The sequence below is a fragment of the Cavia porcellus genome, unplaced genomic scaffold, assembly GCF_034190915.1.
Source record: "Cavia porcellus strain 051 isolate PalLab524CR breed Dunkin Hartley unplaced genomic scaffold, mCavPor4.1 scaffold_3, whole genome shotgun sequence".
Taxonomy (NCBI): Eukaryota; Metazoa; Chordata; class Mammalia; order Rodentia; family Caviidae; genus Cavia; species Cavia porcellus.
In genome coordinates, this window is record NW_026947486.1 from 55956333 (window position 1) to 55977146 (window position 20814).

The window sequence follows — 20814 nt, forward strand, 5'->3', positions numbered from 1 at the left end:
TATGGTAACTATCCTTAATTTCCTATTAAACTGAAGCCCTGTATCACTTACACTGTCTTACTATGACTGATCTTATTTGAAGCTGGTTTGTTAGATTGCTGTTTTGTCTTGACTGATTTTATTCGAATTTGGTATGCTTGATAGTATCAAGCCTAAGAATAGAGGCAACTACTCTGAAGATGACAAAATGCAATAGGATACCCATTCTGGTTTGATTATTAACTGCTTTTGAAGTCCTACAATGTCTCCAATGTTGTGTTTCTATTAATATTGCTATGTATTGCTATTTTCAATTATGCCTGATTGATATAGACAGTTCTATGGAAAATAACAAGAGACATTATAGTAACTACTGTAGATCACCTAGTATTGCAGTTGTATATGTCTTTTTTGTTTCATGTTTTTCTAGGAAATTGTTTTGTTGTCTTGTTTTGATCGGTTTTTCCCTATAATACAGAAAGGTGTACATGTAAAGATTCACGCATGTGTACAACTTCTAAACAGTTTACAAGAGCAGATTATGTAATGCATGACATAATGAACAGATACTCTAAAGAAGAGATAATAACATTATATATGCTAATTCTGTAGCATTATGATATAAAATCTAGCAATACTATTATTCTCTGTTCAGAGTAATATTAGTCTATTTTCTTTTGTTTAACTTCAACATAAGTAAAGATATGGACAGCTATTTTGAGAGACATTATGGCAGCCATTGTTGACTTCCCTGTTGTCTGGTCTTGAAAACCTAAAATACCTTCATCATCCTGTTCTGATCAGTTTAGTACTATACTGCTCAGTATGTATTCAATGTGTGTGAAGATATGGACAACTACTTGGAAGAAAACAAGAGACAATATGATAGACAGTGAAGATCTCTACTGGTCTTGCTTTGAAATCTGTGTTTCTTAAATTGTTTTCTCCATGATCTGTTGTGTTCTGTATTGTTATGTTTAATTTTACCCTCTTTAAAATGAAAAAAAATTTAAAAAAGAAATTACATATGATATATAATTTGCTAGATGTCATATGAAATGTATGACTTTACTCTGAGAAACAAAGACTTCTCAGCACTTTTAAATATTATATATATACCAAAACAGAACTTCGAGAATGGTTAGATCACATTTGCCACAATATAGATCTATTTGTACTTGCATAATGCATGTTCATATATAGATAGTTATATTTTATGACTACTTAGGTACATTGATTTTTTTCTATTAAGACAACTATTATCCACTTCATTTTTCACAGAAGTATACTTAAATACTTGCATAGGTAAACGTCTTACTAAAACCCACATTTGGCACAACTGTTACTTGTGTCACAGATTTTACAACAATAATATTTCTGAAAAGTTAGCTCAAACAGTTTGGAACATTTTTTAGAGTGACTGCAGAGGCAGTTCGGTGAGCTGTAAAACTTCTACATTTCATTTTGCATTCTAGTCTAGGCCACATTTCAAGTGTCACTAAATCTGATTCCACATTGTATTGTAGCCCACTGTCATTCCCAGAAAGAGGCTTTTCCCTACACTGGGCAAACTGGCTGTTTGAATGAAAGGAAGTGGCTCTGCCAGCAAGCAACTATGAGGAATGGGAAAGATTTAGAAATAAGTTAGCAAAATTGAAAAAATAAACACCCAATCCGGAGGTACAGACAGCTTTAATCTATTTTCTCTTGTGATCATATTGGAAAAAGTATATTAATTGACTACAACTAAAGTAAAAGTCACTAATGTATTATAGAAATAATCTTAAACTGATAAATATTCCATCTCTTCACTTAAAATGAGACTCATCTGAAGACATTAGTTGTTCCTCATCAGAAGTCTTCCCATATACTGACTTACTGAAAGTCTCAAGACCAGGTAGTTGACTTATACCAAAATGAGGATTCCTTGAGACTTGAGATTGACCCTTTGAAGGTTTGTTATTATCTGTTTTGTTTAATACATAGAGAGTAATTAGTTAGTTCTTGTAGATAGTTGGGTTTCCAAACCTCATTGTTGTTTCTATTTTTTTTTAATTTTGCAAAGTTACTAATTTATAGAAAATTTGTAATAATATTGAAATTTCCTGTGTTCCCTTCACTTAAAAATTTAAATTTGATATAATATGAAATTGAAATTCTTAAAACTAGTAGAAAGTTTGTGAAAATATAAAGTACCATAATGTTTCTATACTTGATAAAAAATAGGTAATTCCCAATATCACTATTATCTAGATTCATAATTTTAAAATAACTGAGTATACAAATATAATTTGATATTTGCTGATATACTGATTATTATTAATCAGTATTATGAATATTAGGTGTAATAGAAATTTGAAAATTATCAAAATGATTAAAAGAGTATGGTCCCAGTAGATGACAAATTCAGTGGAAACAGTTTATATGAACAACAAAGTATCCATTCTAATATTTTATGCATTCTTAAGGAAAGCATTATCTAAATGGCATAATTGTTTTATATGGAATGGAGATGCCGAATAAATTAAACATTTGTAACACCAAGGGAATCTGATTGTCAAGGAATTCACTAAATGAGGATTTCAAGAAAACTGCAGCTAAGTATCATTAAAAATATGAGCTTAAAAACCTCTCATTGGTCCAGATAAAGTAGTTCAGCAGCACAGTTGTCTCCTGGCAAGTATGAGGTCATGAGTTTGATTCCCCATCTGGAAGGCTGGATGCAACCCGTGGAATTTTACAGACAAAGACAAAAAATTATTCTCTAAAAACTCAGAACCATTTTTTTGCTTTTAATGCATAATGTGGAATTTTCTATGAATAAACACCCCTGTTATTAAAGCACTTAGATATATTATAGACCATAAGAAGCCACATTAGCATTACTGGTTTTTTTGAAAATATTATATGAGTCAGCTTTTTAACTTAAAAAGTTCTGTTATTCTAATCTTTAAACATTTTAATGGTGTGAAAATTATCAACATTTTTGTCAGCTAATTTTAAATAGAAGATTGTGGAAGTATGACAAATATAGTAAAAGACTACTAACCATTTTATATTTGTGCCAGAGAATATTATGTTATAAATACCTTCAAATATTGTGGAATTTCTGCACTGATGATAATTTACTTCTTTCTATAGCATTTTGGTTTCATGCAGTCTCTGAATAAATTCAGTATACTTTTCAAGTATGTTTAAATATTGGATTGAGAATCATATGCCCTGAAATCTCAGAAAACATTGTCACCAAGAATATGCATCAGATTGAGTGAGATTCAATACAGTTCTGAATTATGCAGAATAATTAAGCCTAAAATATTTGTATTTGCTGCCAAATTAAAAACAAGGTATTGTGATACTTGGTGTAAAAGGTGGAAAAATAAGCTGAGTAAATCATGATTGCTATCTCTGCAAGGAGTATACTGTTCATTGTAGGAGGCAACCATTCAAATAGTTTTGTTATTGTATATATTTATAATTCTGAATTAGAGATAAAAAATAATTTATATGGTCATGTAGATGAAAGGGTTAGATTTTGTTAGGAGTATCTCAGAAGCATTTATGGCTGAAAAAGTTTTCGAATTGTGTCCTAAATGAGTAGTTTAAGTTCATTAATTAGGGCTGGGGATTTAGCTCAGTGTCATAAGCTCCTGCCTGTTAAACATGAGTTCTTAGGTTTGACTCCCAGTACCAACAAACATTTAAAAATTTTTAAAAAGTTCATTAATTAAAATGGAATAGAAAGATAAGGAAGTTAAGTGTTGTAAAATAGATACTTAATACATAGAACAGAAAGGTGGGAAAATGTATAGTGTTTAACAGTAGTTTTGTGTAAGTAGAATGAGAAGTAAGGTATTGGCAGACCAAAAATAAGATTTGAAACTTGAACATCATTCTCTATGTTGTATGGGACCATTAAATGTTTTTGAGCAGTAGAATTTCAGAATCACACCTGATATATGAAGGACAGACTGGAAGAGGCACACACCACTTAAGTGATATTACAATAATGTTTAAGTGGAGATATTGGTTTCATTTTAACAGATTAGTAATATGGTAAACAGCTCTTAAAATGGCCTTCTGTGTTTTTTCCTCTTGGTATTCATGCTAACAGTAGAATATGGAAAAACTGAAGGGATGTTGCTTTTGAGATTAGATTACAAAAAAACATGATTTCCTTCTAGCTTGTGTGCTCTTTCTCTGTCTCTCTCATGAATACTCTGAAGATACATAAGTAGTGTACACAAAGGCACCTATGTTCTCAAACACATAGCTGTCAGTAACCCTGTGAAAGATCCGAGATCTGAAGGTTTAGCTCTGGTTATACTTAAAGATGAAGCAGAGGCCTTTGCCAACAGCTTCAATGTAAAGTAGAAAAGATCTGTGTCAGATGCACTGCCTATGCTAAGCTCAAATTCTTCACACATAAAAATCAACATAAGTGTTTAGTATGTGAAGTCATTGGAGTTTGGGCTGCTTTGTTGGGTGAATGAGTGATAAATAGAGATCAAATCCAATATCTTTCCTAGGCTGTATTGTCAAATATTTCATTTGTGTCATTTCTACACATAATATGGATTAAAGATTACTGAATTGTTTATAAAACCTTAAATTTTCTCCATTATAAAGTTATAATCTTAATTAGTATATTATATTAAAAGTTATATAATCTCTTACATTTATAGCATTTAGAGAAATGAAAGATACAGTTTTATATGTATGAGACGTCTTAGGAATCTATTTTAAAATTAAACATTTTTAACAATTTCTGTTTATCCTTTTTAGTAGCACCAACTTGTTTTTAGTTTTTGGAGTATTGTGGTTGAAGAATGCTACGTTAAAGAATTCACTAGCTTTGATGATAAAACAGTACTGGAAAAAATAAAGAAATTGCTAATCAATTCATTAATCAGGTGTATATGCTGCACATTATATTGAAACAAATTGAAAAGGACGCTATGCTAGCCAAAACTCCCTCTCCTCTCAAATGAAGTCAAAAGTGAAAATAAACATAATTGACTTTTTTTCTTTGTGGTTGATTTCAATCTAAATTGATCCACCTCTAAAATCTTGAGAAAAGAAAGTTGCTTTATGCACAAATTCAAGTCTCCATGATGACTCTGTACAATGGTACTACTGAGATTAATTTCAACTTCATTTAATCAAAATGTCTTTAGTTTAAATCCATTTCTAACCCACAGGCTTTTTTGTGTATGGTACTGGTGATGGAACCCAGGGACCACTCTTGTCACTGAGCTATATCCTCAGTCCTTTTTATTTTTTGTTTTGAAACAATGTCTCGCTAAAATGCTCATCTTGGCTGCCTCAAGTTTGCAACCCTCTTGCTGTAGACTCCCAATTTTTAGGACTACAGCACCCAATGGTACATTTTCATTTTTTAAATGTTCAAGTAAATTTAAAAAGAAGAGTTAAAAACAAATAACACTTTGCTCACTGCATTAAGACAACTGATTTCATAACACAATAAAAAATAAATATGAAAAATTAAGTTGCATAACTTCATGTACATTGATTATATCCAAAAAAAGCTATTAGCGGACAAAAAAATCCGTTAGTGGTCAGAGTGTGTCCAATCTTTCCCACTCTCTGAGATGTCTTAACCATAATAATGGCATTGAGGCATTATAATCTGAAAAAAAATGTAGTCAAACTTTTCTGTTATGATTAGATCTCCCAAAGGGGTCTGTGCACAAGACCCAACTTTCTGCAAAGGGTATAGGAGTGACTAAATTCTGACTGACTATAGTCCCTCTCTTTTTCTTGACACTGATCTGAAAAATATATTAAATTTTCTGAAAGCCTACTCCTAAAAATATTTGCAGGTTCAAAATTAGAATTCTCTTCATTAAACTAATAGAAATTAGTTGTATAAGTAAAACAAATTAGCATGTATATTTAAATATTTTTAAAGCAGCAAAATAACCAATCCACTAATGTATGATATTCCCCATGACCCATTTATCTCCCAAAAAAGTGAGTTTTTAGGAGACACCCAAGATCTAAACTGTAATACCAGTCTATGTTATTTTCTTAAAGCAGAATAATTCAGATTCAAAGCAATAATGTACAAGGAGCAAGATGACTTTCAATTGCATTAAAACTCACTTGATATCGAGATATATATAAAATTCTTTAACAGGTTATTTTATTTAATTTTGGCTCTCAGTGTTAAAAGTTATGAAATCTTAGTGTGTGTGTATATATACAAACACACACTATATATGTCAATTTGAAATCTAAAAACACAAATATGAAATGTAATTTTCCCCATTTTTCTTAATTGACTGTAATTCTGTTTTGAGGCTCTATGGAGAATGAGAAACTAAACTCAAGAAACAATACATGAATTTATACAAAACTGTCTCTATCATATTACAAGGACATGATCCCCTCTCATTAACACATGTATTATACATTTGCCCCATCATAGATTAAAATTTTTTTTTTTTATTTAAGAGGAAAAAGAGAAAAACACAAAACAAACCAAAGCGGCGTAAGGGTACACGCAATACAGAACTACAAAACAAAACAAAACAAAACAAAACAAAACAAAAAACCATAACAGATTAATATTATATTGAATTTACAGATGAATAAGTTGAGGAAGAAATGCTACCAGAAAAAGTGTTTTGGTCTTTCAAAGGCATTACTTTAAGCCCCCTGATTATCCATCTACTCTCAAGGTGAAATATGCCCATGGACATTCCTTGTCTTCTATCCATGTCATGTTCAGTATGCTGTTGGAATTAGCAAATATTTACTTAAAATTGCTCTCTTTGAAATCCAGAATAGAAATCCATGAATTGCAGTGTGTCACTGATAGGATCTGATTGAAAAAATGTCTACATATTTTAAGGCTTATATGAATGAACACAATTTCCTATTATTTTATTTATTTTTATCTTTGTCCTGATTCCCCAGTGTGCATATGTATCTGGCTTCATTGATTAATTTCTAGAAATTTTCTTCCTTCATATGCCCTATGTAACAGGGTGGACAGGGAACATAATTATAAAAACAGAGAATAAATGAGATTTAAGATTTAAGAGGAGATACATATTAAATGTTTCAGATTTCAGATTTTATTTTTATTTTTTTTTTAGTATTTCCATAAATGTAGTGAGATATTTTAGGAATGGAACACAAGTCTAAGTATGAAATCCATTGTGTTTTATATACTTTAGCCTGAAGACAATTTTACACAGTAGTTTTAATATGCCTCTTTGAATGTGACCCATCACATGAGGTCAGCTGCAGGACTTTCTACTTGTAGTATATGTCAGCATTCAAAAGTTTAAGAATTTGGAGCATTTCATATGTTAGATTTTCACATTAGGGATGTTCAATCTATACTTTTTATTGCCTTATGAAAAACACTATATAGTATTTAAATTACTATTTAGGATTGTGTTGAACTTTAAAATTTTTATACCCTATAAGGATGAGTGTTGGAAAGAATGATACTTAAATCTCTTCTCAGAGCATGTTGACAAGATAGTCAAATTTTCTGGTAGTTTTGGACATGGGCCTACTTGGAAGCATGGTGTGGGCCCATATGACTTGACTGAATCAGTAGAGAGTTAATTTGAAATATGTTCTTTTATCTGATTGGTACAACATTAAATAGATTTCTAGGCATTTTAAAGCCATTGCCATGACATTATTAATTTGTAATATAATTATGTTACAACCTCCTCTGTTAATCTCCCAGTCAGAAGGTTTTCAGTAAGTTTTGAGCTCATAAAAGAGAGTTGATAAGAGAAGGAAAAGAACCTAGTTGAGGTTTATATGAAAATTTAATTAGTAATAGGCAATAGAGGCACAGAATTTCAGGATAAAGTGGTTTTTGGAAAACTCATATATATTATGCATATCTTTTTGTATAATGTATACACAAATATGCACAAGACCTTAATAATTTACTGAGTTCAATCTAAGCAAGTACAATCCTTTCTGGGTATCAGCTCAGAAAAGGTGCTACATTGTTACCTGGAACTGAAGGTAGTAAGTCTTCACAGTGTATTCTCTTGATGGTATTTTAGGTTCAAAGCTGGCATTTTCATTCATTTCACTTTCACACATTCTTATACATTTATGGCAGGTGGTGGAAAAAGAAGCACATAATCTACTTCCCTTACAGTTTGGGAAGATGATTATGTAATTTTGTATCTTGGAATGCAGTACTCTTGTATTGACCTTAAACATCCTAAACTCAGTATCAAAACATAAACAGTAAATGACTGAGAAAACAAGATGGGGGTATTTTTAAAAGCCAAGAAATACTCAGTACATTTGCTAAGACCAAGATAAAAAGTGGAAAGTAATTAGCAAAACAGAGTAGAAAAAATGAGGGGCTTAAGAGATGGAAGGTAGCCATTTTCTATCACTGTGTAACAAACTACTGTGTAACAAACTAGGGAACAGAACATGCTTTATATGCTTGGAATACAATTTAAAAGATAAGCCTTACCAGTTTTCTTCTTCTCTATCAACTATAATTTCAGGACAATGGTTTAGCAACAATAGGAAAGAATAATACTGGTGTTTTTAGTGAATAAATATAGTCTTTTATTGCTCTGTTATTATATTGTTAATATGTTTTATCTTTTTTGTAAGTGAATTATTGACTCTTGATAGAAAAAAGACTATTGTCAATGTTGATTTTATTTTCTGCTAAACTTTGTTGGTTGCCTTGGCTTGGTTTGGTTTTTGGTTTCATGCATGATAGGAAAATACCGTTATCACTGAACAGTATTCTATGCTCTTCCATTTATTTTTTAATTAATGAAATATTCATAGTTTCTACTATGTATAATCCTAAGAAATGACAAGGATAGATATATTGGCCCTATTAAATTAATTTTCCATATTTAGGGAAATGTTTAGATGAAAATAAAATCAACATTGGGAATAAATAAATTAATAATTTAAGTAATTAGTGGTACCTAAATTAAATACAGGATTTCCACGTGGCTATGGAATCATACTATTCAGTGCTAATATGTTTTTGAGAATATCCATTCTGAATAATAGATTTTTATGCTCTGGAAACATTGCCTCAAAAATCAACATTTAATCTGTTTTACTCTTCATTCATTTTTATGCTCTTTTTTATTGTACACAATTTCATTCCTATAAAAGAAACCAAAAAAAAATGTTAGGATGGCTACAGTTTGTATGTTTGTTTTGATGATAGTACAATTGTATGCTCCTATGTAAACCACTCAAAAGAAAAGAATTCTATCGGAATTTTGGAAATCTGAAAATATTTGCTAGGGCTTCCATAACAAATACTGTAAACTTTAAAAAACTTTACAGTTCTGGAGGTTAGAAGTCCAAAGAGTGTAAGCAGTTCAGGCTCAAATCTCTCTTTAACTTGCAGATGGCTGCCTTTTTGATAATCTTTCATGGTCACTCCTCTGTTTATTTTGTATGTATCCTAATCTCTTTGTTTCTTCTTTCTTCTCTTCTGCCTGTGTTCCCTCCTTTCCTCCTTCCTGCTCTTAGAATTGAACAGAGGGCCTAGCACATGCCAGAAGCAAATCCTCTTCTACTAAGCTACATTCCCAGCCCTTCTTCCTTTTTTAAAGACATTAGCCAAATTAGATTAGGGTCCACCCTAATGACAACATATTAGCTTTATTACTGCTCTAAAGGCAGCTCAACATGTGAATTCAAACAACATATGACATTGTTTATATTAAGGAAAAAGGATATATGTTATTCTACTACAGTTTTGTGTACTGGATGTATTTTTTGAACTTTGATTATTCAGTTTGTCATCTACACGTGTGTTATCACAATGTGACAAGGATGTGAAATGTATAGTTTCAAAATACATCCTGATTAAGGTAATTAAATATTCACAAAATTTCATAACATTTGATTTTTTTCTTTTTAAACATAACAGAAAATTGAGTGTTGTTCACATATCACAAATCTACTAGTACATCAGACATTTTACTCTGTGTTGATAAGGATTTATTTTTTAGTATAACAATGATAAATTTTATTCTTTAACTTCAAAACTTCATATTTACAAATACAATGGACTTTCTACTAGTAATCTTTACATACATTATATGATAAATCTGAAGTAGAATTACTAAAATGGAAAGTATTCAAGTCTAGTATGGCCCAATACTGAAACACAATATTGTAACTTCTGACCTTTTACCAAATTCATTATTCTGTTCCCTGGCTTACTTTATAAGACTTTATGCAGTAAGTTAAAATGTATGACTGAGGACATACAAAGGCAAAAGTATTTTAAGAAAGTATGAGAAATCATAGGATCTTTGTTATGTAAGGTTTATATCTAAAATATCCTCTGTCTTATGTGTTCAAAAAGAGGACTCCCAGAAGATGAATGAATCATGGGAGCACTATACTTACAAGTGGGTTAATCCATTTATGAGTTCATGTTTGAATGGGCAGTGCAGAGGTAGATTATAAAAAGTGAGTAACAGGGCATGAACTAGAAGATTGTATTTTTGTTCTCTCTTTTCCTCTCCTCTCCTCTTAATCCTACTAAATTTATTACCCATATTTAGGGAAATATGGATAACTCTCTAGAGTTTGTCTAATAAGTCTAAATTCTATTATTTTTATCTTTTAGGAGCATTATTGAGGGGCCCCAAGTGTTTGTAAGACTCTATGGTTAGAGTATCACCAATTGGGTTCAAGATTGAATTAGGTATTAAATTAAGAGCCAGTCACCCAAAAGGATCTATCCCTATGATATCTGTTCCAAATCTGTACAATCAGGGTACTACCCTGGATTCTTTATCTAAGGGGGATGGATCATTGATGATAATGAGTGTACAGTTGTATCTTAGTTATTTTTGTCCCATTGCTGAGACAAAATATCTGGCACCCAAATTTAAAGGAGGAAAGGTTTATTGAGTTTGCAGAAGTTTCAGTATATAAGTGGCTAGTTCCAAGACAGAAGAGAACAGTTCATAGCAGACAGAGGTAACAAAAGCAATAAGGAAGAAGGACAAAACTCTTTTCTGTTCCTCATATTGTGTGAAGACATCTCTTCTCCTCTCCCCTCCCCTCTCTCCTCTTCTCTCCTCTTCTCTCCTTTCCTCTCCTCTCCTCCCCTCTCCTCTCTTCTCTCCTCTCTTTCTGTATCTTTCTCTGTCTCTCTGTTTCTCTGTCTACGTGTCTGTCTCTGTCTCTTTCTCACCACTCCTTTGCCTCCTCCTCCTCCCCCTCTGTCTCTGTCTTTCTCTCTCTCTCCTTTCTGACTATCATAGATTGAGTAGCTTTGCTCCACCTGGCCTTTCTGCCATGCCATATCTGCCTTGGAACAAGCTGTGGACTAAACCCTCTGAAGTCAAGAACCAAAATGAACCAAATTGAAGTTTTCTTCCTTTAAGTTACAGGTATTGGGTATTTTGTCCGTCAATGGGAAAACTGACCAATACAGCTTCTGTTGGTCAAATTCATATTACTACAACAAAATACCTGAGCCAATTAGCTTATAATGAGATAAGGTTTATTTAACTCATAACTTGAAGATTCATTCCTATGACTAGGCAGACCCACTTCTTAGACCCTGATGAGAGTGGTGGATGGTATAGACAGGAACATATAGCAGTGGAATTTCTTACATCTTCTTGACTCAAGAAGCAGAAAAAGAGAAAGAGTGTGGTCTAACAGTCTCCTTGGAGGGTACACCCTCAGGGATCTTTTAAAAGTTCTACCATCTGCCAAAAGTGTTACTCCAGGGACTGAGACTTTAACATATAAACCTTGGTAAAGACTCATCCAAACCATAATGGGGCTTAACTCAGATGGAATATAGTTCATTAAGTGGCTATGGTGTCAGTCAGGCACCACATCTGAACTCTTCCCACTTGTTTACTGTATTGCTTCGTACCTCAGTTTCCTCGTAAATGACACTAACAGTGGTACTTGTGTTTACTTCAACTATGAACTCATAAATCGATTAATCCACTCATAAGTATAGTGCTTTCATGACACAATCATCTTCCTGAAGTCCCTGCTCTGAACACATGAGACATTTAAGATATAAACCTTATACAGCAAAGATCCTATGCTTGCTCATACTTATATTATAGTGATGTGATTAATGAAATTTATGCAAATTTTTCAGCATGTTTTTTGCTATATAGTAAGCTCTCACAATTTGTAGTTACATATTAGTGTATGTGTGTACAGGTATATGTATATGTGTATATATATATATATATATATATATGTATTCATATATATAATATGCATATTCTCCCTCACATTGGTACTCTACTGCAGTGTGCAGTATAACTAATAGCTAGTCCTACTCTCATGGTGGATAAAATATCATAGACCTAGTCAGCAGAATATACCAGCCTAAAAATGATACATCTATCTGTGAGCAGGCATATATAGGAACATGTCTAGTGCCTGCCTCATAAATCTTACTTCTAATTTATGGGAAATAGTTGTACAGAAATCCTAATCCCTTTCTTCTTCTTATACTATTTGAGCAATGTCTTGATATATATAAGGCTTAAAATATCTGTAAATTCTTTGTTGGTCTACATAGGAATTTGATCTTTGTTTCATTTTTAGATCTCAGAGAAAAAAAGAATGCATTCATTCCACCTGTAATTTCAGCAGTACCTACTATAAGCTTTCTCACACCTTAGGTACTGAGTAAATCATGAAGTGTTATGAATCTAGAAATTAATAAATAATCCAAGAAAATAAAAGCTAAAAATCTTGTCTATCCTGGACCCACATTGGTCTAAAATCTTCAAGAAATCACTGAAAAATGGGAGTGCCTTGTACAGGGGTTACAGAGAAAGGAATACCTGGATTTGACTTACACAAGATATTTAACCTCTCTGCGTCTTGTTTTCCTCAGCTATAAATTAGAGATAGATCATTTCCTAGGGTTATGAAGATTAAGCAAATTTATAACGTACTTAGATTAGTTTCCGGCAAAAAATAAGTGATCACACTTATTACAAGTCTGTGCTACATAAGTAACAGCAAATAATGTCTGGTGTCTCAAGAGTCACATACAAACTGTTCTGTTTCACATAGACAAGAACCACTATTAACATAATAGAGATTTCCTAATGAGACAGCTGTAAGTCTTTCTCAGTATTTGTTAGTGTTAGTGTTAGTGTTAGTGTTAGTGTTAGTGTTAGTGTTAGTGTTAGTGTTAGTGTTCATCAGCAGAAAGGGAATTATAAATTGGTTTCAGCTAAGTTTTTCCTAAAACTCTTTAAAAGCAGACTGGTTGGATATTTGATATGTGTTTCTTTGGTTCTTTACAATCTTTGTTTCTAGAGTCTGAATCAATATATGTCTCTTTCCAGTTTAAAATCCATCATCACTCAGCTATGTCTCTCTTGACTTAAACCTGTCACAGAAGAGAGAAAAAAATATGGATTTCATTGAGTTCTATTGCTTCTTTATAGTGCTAACTTTAATGCCCACATAGAAATAGATGTCTATCCATTGACTATAAACCATTTCTGTATTCTTCATAAAAAGAGCTATCTGCAACCAGTAAGAAATGCAGTCTTCCTTTTCCTTCCATTTTGTGTTTTATTTCATGTTACAGGAGTTTGTTTTGTTGGCTTTGGCTTTAGTTACTTTTTTGGTACCAGGGATTGAACTCAGGAGCTCATGCTTGCCAGGCAGGCACTTGTGCTGCTGAGCTAAATGCCCAGCCTGTCATGTTATAATTTTTTTAAGTTAGGGAGATAAGAAAAATGAGCCAGCTGGATAGGTGAGAGCTAAAATATTTTTACAGAGACATCATTATAGTGAATATAATGGATTAAAGTTGTAAATGGATAAGAGTAAAGTTGAGAAAATTGGAAACCGAGTTGGACAGAAGGACTTCAAATTAAAAAGCTAGGAAATCAGTATTAGAGTAAGAAGAAATATATTAAGGTGGAAAATAAATGTTTAATGGGAAAATTAATTAAAGATGTTTTATATTGATTTTAAATAAGACTGTGTGTCAAATCCTTTTGTAAACAAGTTTTTATAGAGTTGTAAGGGATTTTAAGGGTTTTATAGAATTGTTTAGAAAAGGCCATGTTAATGAAATAGCTAGAAGGAAAACATCTTACCCAGTTTTAAATATTGGTCCTCTGTGTCCATCCCAGTAATTCTGTGGTAAACTTACTCTAAAGGAAGTCTTATGAACAACACCAGTAATTCCAATTGTCTTAGTCACTTTTTACTCGTTGCTGAGACAAAATACCTGAAGCCCAAAGTTAGGAAAGGAAAGGTTTATTTCTTACAGTTTTTGGAGGTTTCAGTCCACACTCAGTTGGCTCCAAGACAGATGGGCATGGCTGGGCTGCCTTTCATGGCGGCTGCAAACAGCAAAAGCGGAACTAGCAAAGAGAAAGACATACCTTCTTCCTGCCATTGCATTACATCCTGGCTCCACTCCTATGTGGGTGGAGCACTGACAGCATCAATCCAAGCACTAGGCAATGAACCAATCACAAATACACAATGCAAACTCATGAGGCCTGGGGGACACAGACATAAACCATGACAACAATGATCCCTGTTACTCTGCCGTTCTACCTTAGACTGAGGAAAATTAACACTGAGTGCTCTATCAGTATATGACCCATTTTAGAGTACAGTGATCCAGCCAAAATTTCAAAGTGAATTTGGAACAAGAGATCAGCAACTTTGGTTTGTCATTTATGATCATAAGTCTTTCACCTGTGGCTTTGAGATCTTCATTCTATTCTGGATAAGAATTGTGATAGAAAGAAGCGGTTTTTTTTATGTTGTATGACTTCTCTTCTTTCCAGGTAGAATCATCTTGAAATTAAACATGTGTATAAGTTGTAAATGGACTCTATTATACTTATGGAGGAACTTAGTGGGCATAGATACACCCTTTGGAGAATTTAGTGGACATAGATTTTCTGATAAATAAAGGAATCTCCTCTGTTAAGTCATTCATCATCCATTTATTTATCCACTCAATAAAAATATTTCCCAGGACTATAGTTTATTACCACAAACTTGTGTACTTAAAATCACAGAAATTTCTGGAGCCGCACAGTTCTGAAGACTAGAAATTTGAGGTGAAGGTGTTAGCAGCGTTACTTTCTTCTGAAAGTTCTGGATGAAGATCTATTCCATTTTTCCTTCCTTTCTCCTATTTGTTCCCAACAATCCCTGGTATTCCATGATTTGCAGCAACATCATTTCAATCTCTACCTCCATCATCATATGGTCTCCTTTCCTCTGTATGTCCAAATCTCTCCTCTAATAAGGGTACGAGTTCTTGGATTTAGGACCCAATGTATTTCAGTATAAGTTCATTTTAATTTCATTATATCTGCAAAAACATATTTCCAATAAGCCTACATTCATAATTAACAGGAGTCAAGACTTCAACATATATTTCAGGAAAACAGAATTCAATCCATATATGGTGCCTTCTTTGAACTTGATATAATCCTAGATGCTGAGGTTGAAAACATGAAGAACATGCATTTTTTGCATGCAAAGATTTCATTAAAATTTGGGTAGCTGTAAGTATATAATTATAGCATCATAAATATATATGTCTCAGCAAAATACTATAAACACAAAATAAAGAGTGGCAAACATTGTCTGAAGTAAATGAAAACTTTATTGTGCTAACTTTAATTTATAGAGCAAAGGATTTTGGAGTTCATGGACAAATTCGTAGTTATGAGTGTGCAAAGACCATTCCAGAAAAAGCAACAGTATATATAAATGCATATCATCAGGAAAAGACCTTGTGTCTCTCAAGAAAGGAAAGGATTTTGTGTAACTAGATTCTAGGATTTATTCACAGAGTATGAAAGAACAGGTGGATTACATAGAGAAGAATAGATAACAGATGGTGCCTGGTAGAAGACCTATTTTATGTCAAAGAATTGGAGCTTTATAACGTATGACACAATATCTCTACCACTATTGTTGTGGACATTTTTAATCCTTTAAGTAACAATGTATTAAACTCATAAACTAAAGTAAAACAATAGTTAATAAGGCAGCTTGCAAATTTGGAAAGCTTATTTTGAGAAAATTGTTTTATTTAGAGTATTTTCAGGAAATTCTTTCATTTCTAGAATGTATAGGAGTGCAAACTGAATTAACAAAATTCAGTCATTTAAACAATTCCCTAATAAAGATCCTTAATAATTCAGTGTCAGCAAACAATTACGGGTATTTCATAATTAACATAACAGCTATATGTACATTGATGCTTGGAGGTTTGAAAAGTTTACCTACTTAAGCATTTTAGGTATTCTCTGAATAATCTTATTTATACCATTACTTTTAATTTATCTTTGAGGAAGGGGTTCTCTAAACAAAAGTAAACATCAATACTTGTCACTAGGCAACTATGATGAATTCTGAAATAGTTACTTTTTAATTTATTTACTAAGTTTTTGTTACTTAACACCTGTGAAATATACTATACTCTAAGATATGCTAGAGCATATCCCTGTCCTCATATAACTCATATAAAGATATGCTAGAGCATATCCCTGTCCTCATATAACTCACAGTCTAGTTGAGGAAACCAGGATGAAAACAACAACAAAAAACTAATTAACTTTTGTTGAATCAGATTAATAATGATATATATAGGGTGCTGGGTAGGAGAGTATAAGAACCAACTGTCTAGTGGGAAGGGAAAAAAGCTGCAAAGAAAAGTTATCTATTTAAGCTGAACTACGTACAATCTATAGCTCATTTTTTTAGGAAAGAAGGAAACCAAACAGTATAGTCAACCCCTAGGTATTGGTATAGATTGGAGGAATAAGGACTGTGCCAAAGTCTCAAAAATCTAAAATACTAAAATTGTGTGGCTTTACCTTAGGATAAAAGAACTAAAGTGGGAGGTGAGGCTAGGGAGTCAGACAGCAGCCAAAAAAGGTTCTGATGCAGAGGTTTATTCTATTATTTTTATTTTAAAGAGATAAAAAATTTAAAATAACAGTTTTATTGTTTCAAAACAGGTTAGTAGAGAGTTATAATAATTAATATATTGTGTATTGTCTTTGTTGTAATTATTCAGAGTATAAGATATAGGCATGACAGGGGGGCTGGGGATTTAGCTCAGCGGCATAAGCGCCTGACTTGCAAGCAGACAGTCGTAAGTTCGATCCCTGATAAAAATGAAAAAGACAAAAAAAAAAAAGATACAGGCATGACATCTTATTCAAAAAATATTAGCACAATATATATGTCATGTTATATATGTCATTGACAAATTTTAAGCAGAAGAGACCCATGATCAAATTTGGGTTTTATAAAACAGATTTCTGGAAATAAATCAAAGCAAGAGACAGGAGCAGTGGTTTCCAAACATTTTTTTTAAACACAGATAAATTTTCTTTGGAGAAAAAGGAAAATTTTGTATTTAACCAAGAGAGGTAAAGGACAAGAATAATCTTTCATTAGAATAAATATACATGCTCAAACGTGTACCTTTTTTTTTACTATGAGATTAATAAAAATAGTCTCCTTCAAATTCAGTAGTGTAAAATGGGGGTTTTAGATAACGACTCTTATTTAAAATTAGACTCAAAATTAAAATTATATCTTTATTACTACATCACATTGAAAAACTCTGATTTGCCATGATAAGTATAAATAACAATATTTTAAATAAGTCTCCTTGCCAGATCAGGAAACTCTTCAGCTGAATTAATCTAAGTGAAAAAAAAAAAAAAAAGACTGATAGTAAAAACAACAACAAAAAAGTCTTTAGCATAAGTCACTATACCTCACATTTTTTATCAGAAGCAGTAAGTATCTAAAACATTTAACAATGCTGAAAGCATTCATATTATAGTGTTATATCTTTATGTTACATGTTCACTTTTTGTTCATATGATTAGCATGATAAACATCTGTTAAATTGAATGGATTAAGAACAAAGTGATTGCTTATAAACTGCTGCTAACAAGTATTGAGAATAAACTTCAAATCTTACCCATTTCTCAAGGCTTAGATCAAATTTCATTTTCTATTTGTGACATTGTATCTCAGCTTTTTTTTGAGTATCACCCACACTTCAGTAATAGCATTAGGTTCTAGAGATGTATTAAATCCTGTCATCCCTTATCTATATTCCTACCATCTGTATCCACTCATTTTCTATTTTATTATCTTTCTATTTATACCTGAGATTCTAAAACCCATTAAAGTATCTGTAAGTTGAATTTAACTTACCTTCATTGACCACAAGCTGTATGGCAAGTCCTATGTTAGGTATTAAAACATAAAATATGTAGGAAGCCAGCAATCAAATAGCTTTATACTCTAACTTGTAAAAACCTCAGAGGGTAAATATTTCAATGGTCTGTCTCTATTAAAAATGAAATTTAAATGCTTCATGTCTTTTTCAAATAATTTATTTTCTTTTTGAGATCATGATTATACTACAAAAGAAACCTTTAGCTCCAGCTCCAGTCGTATTTTATGTCCTAGAATGATCCCTTGTTTGAACAAGTATTTTATTAGACTAACCATTCATAGTATCAACATAAAGGGTTGATTTTCATACCTCACCACATATATCAGCATTTCCTGTAATTGTTTGAAGCATCTGGTTGAGAATATCCTTTAATTTTCTGTTGCTGGGAATATTTTGTCACTGGTGGTTGTTTTTTCCTCTATCTTTAGTGTTTATCACTATTCATCTGTCATATTTGATAATGCGTGTCATTTGATTTAATATTATTCACCTGGATCTATTTCTCTTCTGATTTCTATATTCTCTTGATGGGTACATTTGTTCTGCTTTAAAAGGAAAACCAGTAATTTGATTGTCAGTGATAGACATACCAATAGTACCTTTCTTAATGGATATGTAGAGGTAATTTTTCTTCTCTGAAAATCGGTAAACATTATCTTGCAACCTGGTGCCTTTTAAATGCAACTCAACAACAGCAGTCTACTGGTGACTGTTGCCTGGGCTGTATTTTTTAGTTGCTGACTTTTCTAAGTATTTGCTTGTTAAAAAGAAAGGAAAGTGCTTAAAAATAGCTAGTTTTACACCACTTGAAATGTGTTAGTTGACTTTATCTTTCTTAAATTATTCTGTACCCATTCATCATTACCAACCACAATGTCTAGTGACTTTTTACTTTCCTAGACATTAAATTTGTGCTGTTTGACCTTTAAGCATCAAGCAGGTCATTCTTCAGCACTGGGTTTTATCTTTAGTACTGTACTCTTGAACCATTATCCATCTTGAGGATCTTCCCTGTCTTAAAGGTACCCTGACATTTCTAAAACTGTTGGACTTGCAAACATTTCTAGAGTATGGTATTGTAAACTGATATCTTGTTTTTAAGAGAGACCTGTGTTGTGGTGTCATAGGATAAAATAGGAAAAAATATATAGAATAGCCCTATTGAAAGTGTCTCTCTTGTCTTAGGCATTGTCATTAATATAATCAATTATAAGAAAGCTTTATAATTTTTGGTAAAGTATTATTTATAAATTAACTTAACTTTTCAATATTGTGTTTGATCCTCATGAGAAATGAATGAATAAAGTGAAATTCTTCATTTTGTTGATAAAGAGAGTGAGGATGAGAAAGGCTAACTTACTTCTAATTCCATGACTTAAATGAGACTGAGCCAGAACTGGAGCTTAAAGCTTTTGAATCTAAATTTAGCACTCCTAGTACACCATGCAGTTTCTGCTTAGAACATGGAATTTGAGCCTGTTATTCAAGAAATTTAATTGACAGAAGCAAAATGTATTCAGGATCTAAGGTAAAATTTAGGTATATATTAAGGCAACTCTATCATTGTGCAGTTGGTGTTTGTCTAGGCCACTGATGGTGAATGTCTTAGAGTTTTCAGTGATAACAAATATCCGGTTGCAGTACAAGTGCCATAGGTTCACCACTACTGGTTTAGGCTAGAGATGAGTAGACAACACTGTTTTGTTATCAGATTCACAAGAACTCCCCAGGAAAGTGCAGTTGGATTGTACAAATTGTTTGTATTTGGCAAAATAAAGCAACAAGAAAAATCCTTTGATTTATATTTCTTTCATATAGTAAATAGATACAACATAGCTTAATCTTATTGACATTTTTTATTGAAATGCCCATAGGAAAATTGGAATTTTGCTAATTGATTTCTTAAATTCATAGTAAGCCTTCACACAATTGAGAAGGCCTATCTTATGTATTTCCAAACCTGAAAAGGAAGTACTATAAAAAGTAGCAACGCTTCCCAGTCTAGGAAATAAACACTAAGATCTTTAAATATGCAAGAGCCATATAGAATTAAAATGCAACTTGGGATGGAGGGCTGACCAGTTAGAAGGATTGATGACAATGAGTTTTAGGGTGTTTGGCAGATTAATCCTTCAGTTTATGCTTTCAGAGATAGTAGAGGCCACAGCACATTTAATTCTGGGCTTATACTGTGATCTACATTTCATTATCTCTCTGAGGAAGGGTGAATTATTGTTTAGAAAAATGACACTGCGTGGAGCATACATTCTTCAAAGTGGAAAATAATTTTATACTGAATATTTCTTCAATTCTAAACATTATCACTTAAATTATTTTGTGTAAGTGGTTTATCCTATGAAAAAGTTAAGAAAATCGAAGTAAAAGTTAACAGTTGACATTCAGCTATTTGAGTTCACTGAAAGTGAAATGTCAACCAGCCAGAGATCCCCTGCAGGAATCTCTCAGGAGGCACTTGAGTAGGCTGAGAAGTTACCGAACAGTTTTAGCATGGGCTGGGAAGGTACATAATGAAAAATGAAACTAAAAGAACCTAGCTTGCATCACAG

General features: G+C 32.4%; 1 protein-coding gene across 5 annotated transcripts in view; it reads left to right on the plus strand.

Moving 5' to 3' along the window:
* Diaph2 (diaphanous related formin 2) overlaps positions 1-20814 on the plus strand; it is an 875814-nt gene that overhangs the window by 803766 nt on the left and 51234 nt on the right. The window contains exon 27 of one of the 5 annotated variants that reach the window (XM_063245546.1): positions 1-20814. This exon is cut by the window's left edge and continues 104289 nt beyond it; it is cut by the window's right edge and continues 12793 nt beyond it. The exons of the other annotated variants lie outside the window; for them this stretch is intronic. The gene's annotated coding sequence lies outside the window, so the exon portion shown is untranslated. 5 annotated transcript variants of the gene reach the window in all.